This window comes from Bidens hawaiensis, unplaced genomic scaffold, assembly GCF_021521415.1.
Source record: "Bidens hawaiensis isolate Kalapana, Puna unplaced genomic scaffold, B.hawaiensis_p1.1 tig00015870_1, whole genome shotgun sequence".
Classification (NCBI taxonomy): domain Eukaryota; kingdom Viridiplantae; phylum Streptophyta; class Magnoliopsida; order Asterales; family Asteraceae; genus Bidens; species Bidens hawaiensis.
In genome coordinates, this window is record NW_027492420.1 from 321,912 (window position 1) to 329,152 (window position 7,241).

A 7,241-nucleotide genomic window follows, 5' to 3' on the forward strand; every position below is an offset into this window, starting at 1 on the left:
TACAGCTATACAAACTCCACGTAGGCCTATTATGAAAAGTATAGCCTGGGCTATACACAACCGTATAAGCTAACAATGTGTACTACCATAAAAAGATGACTTATTTGTTTATCTCAATGTGCAACTATATAACAACAAAAAGCATTACCTGCCTTTTATCTCTATGTACAATTATATACCCAACATGTGCACATATACGAACCTCCAGCCTGGACTTATACGAATTACAATTTACAAGTATAACTATACTAAACTTTTGGAATTTTATTGTTGGCTTTTTCATTAAGTGATCCGAACAATCACATCATTCCATTATTTGTCATTTTGTCAAGTATTATCTGATTTATGAATCATTTAAACGACTTTTGGAATTATAAGTAATCATTTAAGCACACATGACTCGCCTCCATTTGAAGTTCTCATGTGTGTTTTTATATTCATTTGTGTTGCGTCTTGGTTCCTCATGCTAGCTCGTAGCGTATCCTCTTTTCGGTCTTTTAGTTCTGATAGGTTTGTTTCCAACATATTAAAGCATGATATAGCTTCTAATTATACCCAACTTCAAAGTGTTAAACAAACCCGTTAATCAACACTTGAGGCACTCCATCAGGTACCCTTCGGGTTTTCAAATTAACCAGACATCGAATTTTGACATTTAAAAATCAGTTTTCCAATTTTTATTTTGAATTTGTTCGAATTAAATACTATTTATAAATTTGAATTGATCGATTTGGATGGGAGGGGCACTCCTCCCTTGAAACCACGCCACCAAGCAATTAATAAGCATGCGACACTACTGTGACTCCAAAACCAATCAACGGATTAATTGTTAACTTGCTTGTTGTAAAAATAAGATCGGCTTCTTCAGAAGAATTGAATTAAGTAAACAAATTGTATTTCATTTTTGTTGACGTTTTGGAGTAAAATTGAGTGAGAGAGAGAGTTTTTTAATAATATTGAGTGAAATAAAGAGAAATGGGTCCAATTTGAGGCACTACCTAGTAGATGTTTCTATATGTTAATATATAGAATGTTGGAATTTTTTTTAATTGGTGTTCAACAATCAAATGGCCCAAACTCATAACATTCCCCTCCAATGGTCCAATTTGAGGCACTATCCAGCCTGCAACGCGCTTATTGCGCCCATGCTAGTGGAGAGCCGTTGCGGTGTTCGCCATCCAAGTGCCAGTTCTCATCACGTATCACAACGAGTAGTCTCGTTGTGAAATTAATTTGTAGATAGTTATATTCAGCTTGGGTCCTGAAGAGGTATGTACCCGCCTCGACACCGAGCGAGGCGGGTCAACCCACAAGATATAGAGACATTATGAAGGCACAAAGCCAAAACCTATGCGCATGGCGCATATCACATATGCTCATGCATATCACATGCTCATGCATCACATATGCTCAGGCATCACATATGCTCACGCGTATAACATGCTCACGCACCATATATGCTCACGCATATCACATCTGCGCGTGACGTATCCGCGCGTGGCGCATATCACATGCTTGTGCATATCACATCTGCGCATGAAACATCTGCGCGTGAGAATAAAGAGAAGACCTCGCGCATCCTCAGGATAGGCGCATATCACACATGCACATAATCAACCTCGTCCTTATCCAAATCAGGATTAGGGCAACCTTGATTGTGCACGTCAGACAACCTTCCAGAAGGTATCTTTTTAAGGAATAAGAATATGCTGATGTTGACAGCTGCCAATGAAAGGTGGACAACTCAGCAAAACTCATGTGCAATTAATCAATGAAAAAGCACCAAGTGTCCCAAGGACACGTGGCGCGAAGCAATAGGAGGAGGCCAACAAGGCCCTAATTGGGTCTGAGCCCAATCATTGGAAACCCTAACACTATAAATACCACATTAACTCCACAAGGAGAGGTACAACCTATTACACAGTATTAAGCTATATTAAGCAATACACTCCAATTTCTTTACTCTCGGATTATTATCTTCTCCTACAAATTCTTATTCTCACACCGGAGGGTTACCCCAAAGAGGACCCCTCTGTCCCTTTCTGAGGGGTAAGTTTACGGTGCTGTTCATTTTGTAGGTGGAAGAATCCAGATTCCAGAGAACCATCGGTGAAATAGCATAATCACACCCGAGGAAAGTTGATCGTCTACCAGTGAGTCGATCCACGTTTCTTCATTGGCGCCATCACCTGTTACAACGGCAACAAAATCTCATCAGATCTCTAAAAAAAAAAAAAATTCACCATGGTTTCTGGTGTTCGTAACGTCGATCAAGTTCTGGAGGATATTGAGCGTGAGGATGTTAATGAGGGACAGCAGTTTCTGAGGGTGCCGCGTGATTCTACGCGCACCACCGGTAGCCATCCCTTCATCACAACTCCTCATGGCCAGACTGAAACTCCTCCAGACGATCTCACGTTCCAAAATCTTACCGGCGCGAAACAAAAAGGCCCAATGGGTCCAGAAGATGAAACCAATGACCCTAAAGAATGGCTCATAAACGAGCAACGGCGTCTAATGGACAAGTACAATGAGATGGTCAAACACAAAAGGTTAGCCGACTTAACACAAAGGCTAGCGTTTGACAAGCAAACCATTCAAGGAACAAAAAGGGCGCGCGCGCCGGAAGAGGGTCACTCTGTTCACACTGAACACGCTGAGTTTAGTGATGAAGAAGTGCACAGCATGAGGAAGACGCGAGATACTCATGCAGGAGGCTCACAGCTCCGCGCGCACGTGAACACGGCGCCTGGAGCCAAAGCCGATCTGGATCTGTACACACCATACAGCCCACCAGTGAGAGGGCAAGTGGACGTAACCACACCGTACAGGCCAGCCATCTTGGTGAAACATTCAAAATTCACTGAGCGCATCGCGAAGGCCCCCATTCAGCACAAAACCAAGATGCCAAGTGGTTTGGGCAAATATGACGGCACAACAGATCCAGACGATTTCTTACAAGGTTTTTACAACACTGGAAACCTAGAAAGCTGGACGATGCCAACATGGTGTCACATGTTTGCTCGCTGCCTCACGGGCGCGGCGCGTGTCTGGTTTGAAAGCTTGCCTACTGGGCAAATCGATGGGTTCGAGGAACTATTGGAAAAGTTCCAAGCTCACTTCGTACAACAGCGCAGACACACGCGCGACCCTGATGACATCATGCACTGCGTGCGAAGGAATGATGAAACGATTGAAGACTACATAACTCGTTTCAATCAGGAGTCTCTGGCAATCAGAGGTATCACTGAGCAACTATTGCGCGTGGCCTTTATACAAGGCGCGCGCAGTGATCAACTCCGCCGAGCTCTCGTAAGCAGAGATGGCATGCCAACCACTTGGGCCAAGCTAATGGAAGCATCGCAAGTCTTCGCGAGAAATGAAAAACAAATTGCCCAAGATAGAGCGAGAGAAAGAGGGCATCAAGCAGAGGCACCGCGCAGCAACGAAAGAAGGGGCAAACAGAACACTGTATGGTCCAGGTTGCAACCAACCAGTTTTTCTCCCGCAGAAAAGCAGGCGCAACCAAGCTCACCTCAGCCCCAAAAAGACATTCGTAATCGCGGAGAAGGTGATAAGAGGGAAGGCGGCAGAGATCCTAACAGACCTCTGCCAAGAATATGGACTCCCCTCACTAAAACGCCTTCACAAGTGTTAAGCACTGAGAATGTCCAGTTCAAAAGCCCCAAGCCACTACACTACAAGGGACCATCAAACAGTGGCAAGTACTGTGAGTTTCACAAGTCCACAGGACACAACACTGATGCATGCCATCACTTGAAGGATGCAATTGAAAAAGATGTGAAATCAGGCAAGCTGGCTCACCTGGTGAAAAACCCAAGACCAGAAAATGAACAACCAGAAGGAGCCTCTGCCAGCAAAAAGTTCAAAAGAATCTGTGTAGCCGAGGGAGGAAGGCAAGGGCAAACATCAAGAAAGAGAAGCGCGCAAATCCAAGGAGATTGGCGCGAGCAGCAAGTAATCTTCCCAAGAATCAGGGGAGGCCCTTCTATCAGCAGTCCTCTTGTCATCACTACACACATTGCTCATTACGAAGTGTCAAAAGTCCTGGTGGACACTGGCAGCGAATCAGACATCATGTATGAGCAATGTTTCAGAAAACTGGATCCGGCAGACCAAGCAAGGCTTGAAATTGTGAATGCACTAATCTCTGGTGTTTCAAATGAAATCATTCATCCCCTAGGTCAAATACAATTTGAGCTAACTATGGGGGATGAGAAACACAAGCGAGCCGAAGTTGTCAACTTCTTGGTCTTGCCCACCACTTCTTGCCACAATATGATCTTGGGTAGAGGAACGATTGCCCAATTTAACGCCATACTGTCGCAGGCGCACGGCGCGTTGGGGTTCCCAACACCAACAGGTGTAACTTTTGTATACCGAGATTATTTGTGTGCAGTGACAAATACTCCGCGGGAAGGGAGAATGAAACTTCCAATGGCAGACAACGCGCCAGAGGAATGGATTCTCAACCCGAAATTCCCGGAGCAAACAATCACAATTGGCGCTACGATATCAGACGACACGAGGTTGAGAATGAAAAGATTGCTCACGGCATATATGTCGGTCTTCGCGTGGCAACACTCCGATATGACTGGGGTTCCGCGAGACCTAGCGCAGCATTCTCTCAACACGTTCAAGTCTGTAGAGCCAATTGCTCAAAAGAAGAGAGTCATGGGGGATGAGAAGGCGAAGGCCATGAATGAGCAGGTTGAGGATCTACTGCGCGCAAACATCATCCGCCCGATACGATACCAGACATGGGTAGCTAATCCTGTGATGGTAAAGAAAAGTAACGGGTCGTGGAGGATGTGCATTGACTTCAAGGACCTCAACAAAGCATGCCCAAAAGATTGTTACCCCCTCCCAAACATCGACGCAAAGGTGGACTCCGTGGCGCCATTCAAGCTCAAATGTTTCCTGGATGCCTACAAGGGCTATCACCAGATTCAAATGGCACCACAAGACGAGGACAAGACTGCCTTCAGAACCGACAAGGGAGTTTTTTGTTACACAAAAATGCCCTTTGGTTTGAAGAATGCGGGAGCCACCTACCAAAGACTTATGGATGCCGTTTTCAGCGAGCAAATTGGAAGAAACCTAGAAGTCTACGTGGATAATTTGGTGATCAAAAGCAGGGAGGAAAAACAAATGCTCAAAGACATCGAAGAAACCCTTGGGCGCCTAAAGGAAGTTAACATGAAGCTCAATCCGAGCAAATGCACTTTCGGCGTACAAGAGGGAAAATTTCTAGGTGTAATGGTCACCAAGGATGGTTTCAAGGTGAACCCAGAAAAGGTGGAGGCCATCCTTGACATGCCCTCGCTATCCACCATGAAAGAAGTCCAAAAGTTGAATGGGAGATTGGTATCAATCAACAGGTTCCTAGCGAACCATGCAAGCAAATCTACCCCATTCGTCAACACATTGAGAAATTGCCTGAAGAAAAGCCAATTCAAGTGGACTCCTGAGGCCGAGCAAGCTTTCAGTGAGATAAAAGAATGTTTGATAAATCTGCCCGCGCTCACAGCTCCACTTCCTGGTGAAACTTTGACATTGTACCTATCAGCAGGAGAGCGCGCCATCGGCGCAGTATTGTTGGTGGATCGCAAGGGAGTCCAAACGCCAATATACTATGTGAGTCAGGTGCTGACAGATCCTGAGACGCGCTACTCCATCATGGAAAAGTTAGTTTTATCACTAACACACGCGTCGCGCAAGCTTCATAGATATTTCAATGGTCATCCTATTGAAGTTCTAACGGGTTACAACATCCAGCAAGTCTTGCGGCGCCCCGCGCTCTCGGGAAGGCTGACAAAATGGGCGCTGGAATTAGGAGAACACACGATCGCCTATAAGCCCCGCCCAGCAATAAAGGGACAAGTCTTAGCTGATTTTATCGCGGAAATTCCAGAAGGAAAAATTGAAGAGGCTCAGCGCGAGGTAGACCCTCCGCGAGCCAATGATGAAGAAAATGTTTGGAGATTATTCACTGACGGAGCTTCAAATAATGAAGGGTCTGGCGCAGGCCTCAAACTGGTGGATCCAGAGAATCATGAATATACTTACGCCATCAGGTTGGACTTCAAGAGCACCAACAATGAAGCTGAGTATGAAGCTCTGCTGGCTGGCCTGCGCATCGCGCACAAATTCGGAGTTAAAAAGCTAGAGGCCCATGTTGATTCATACTTGGTAGCAGCACAGGTCAATGGCCTTTATGATGCCAAGGAGAACACCATGCCTCTGTATCTAGAGCAGGCGAAAAAGCTCATCGAGCAATTTGACTGCTTCAGAATCATTCATATTCCGCGCAGTGAAAACAAATCTGCCGACGCGCTGAGCAAGATGGCATCAACCAGCTTCGATCACTTTGGCAAAGATGTCAGGGTAGAAGTAATGAGCAACCCGTCGGTGGTAGCGAAATCTGTCCTTGTAACTCATACAACCCCTTCATCATGGATAACTCCAATAATGGAATTCTTGAAGGAGGGAAAGGTACCGGACAATCACGCACAGGCGAGGAAGATAAGACACAAGTCGCAGAACTATGAACTGCTTGATGGTACATTATATCGACGCTCTTATCTGGGACCGCTCATGAAATGCCTAGATGCTGAGGAAGCAAGCTATGTGATCCGAGAGATACACGAAGGAATCTGTGGAATACATGCTGGCCCGCGCATGGTGGTTGCCAAGGCAATGAGCGCAGGTTACTACTGGCCAGGCATGTACTTGGACGCTTTAAAAGAGATCCAAAAATGCAAAGCGTGTCAGAGCTATGCGCCAAACACCATGCGGCCAAAGAACAACTTGATTCCGGTGACCTCCGCATGGCCTTTCCACAAATGGGCCATCGATATTGTGGGCCCCCTACCGCAAGCGCAAGGGCGAGTAAAATTTTTGGTAGTGGCAGTAGACTATTTCACAAAATGGGTTGAAGCCAAGCCACTAGCAAAAATCACAGCCGAAGCGATGAAGCAGTTTATCTGGAGCCACATCATATGCCGTTTTGGCTTGCCCATGGAAATTGTGAGCGATAATGGCAAACAGTTCACTGACAGGAAGATATCCAGCTGGCTCAAGGAATTGCGCATCAACCAAATCTTCACTTCGGTATACCACCCTCAGGGGAATGGCCAAGTGGAGCGCGCGAATCAAAGCTTGCTAAATGGGCTGAAGAAAAGGTTGGAGGGAGAATCCCATTATTGGGTCGAAGAGCT

At 45.9% G+C, this 7,241-nt stretch overlaps 1 long non-coding RNA gene across 1 annotated transcript; it reads right to left on the minus strand.

Annotated features, from left to right (window-relative positions):
• Window positions 1–1,175, minus strand: LOC143549921 (uncharacterized). Its single transcript, XR_013138229.1, has 3 exons — window positions 580–1,175; window positions 394–542; window positions 1–362 (listed from the first exon to the last, which is right to left on the minus strand). It is a non-coding gene; the product is annotated as an uncharacterized LOC143549921 (long non-coding RNA).
• Between the last annotated feature and the right edge of the window lie 6,066 nt (window positions 1,176–7,241).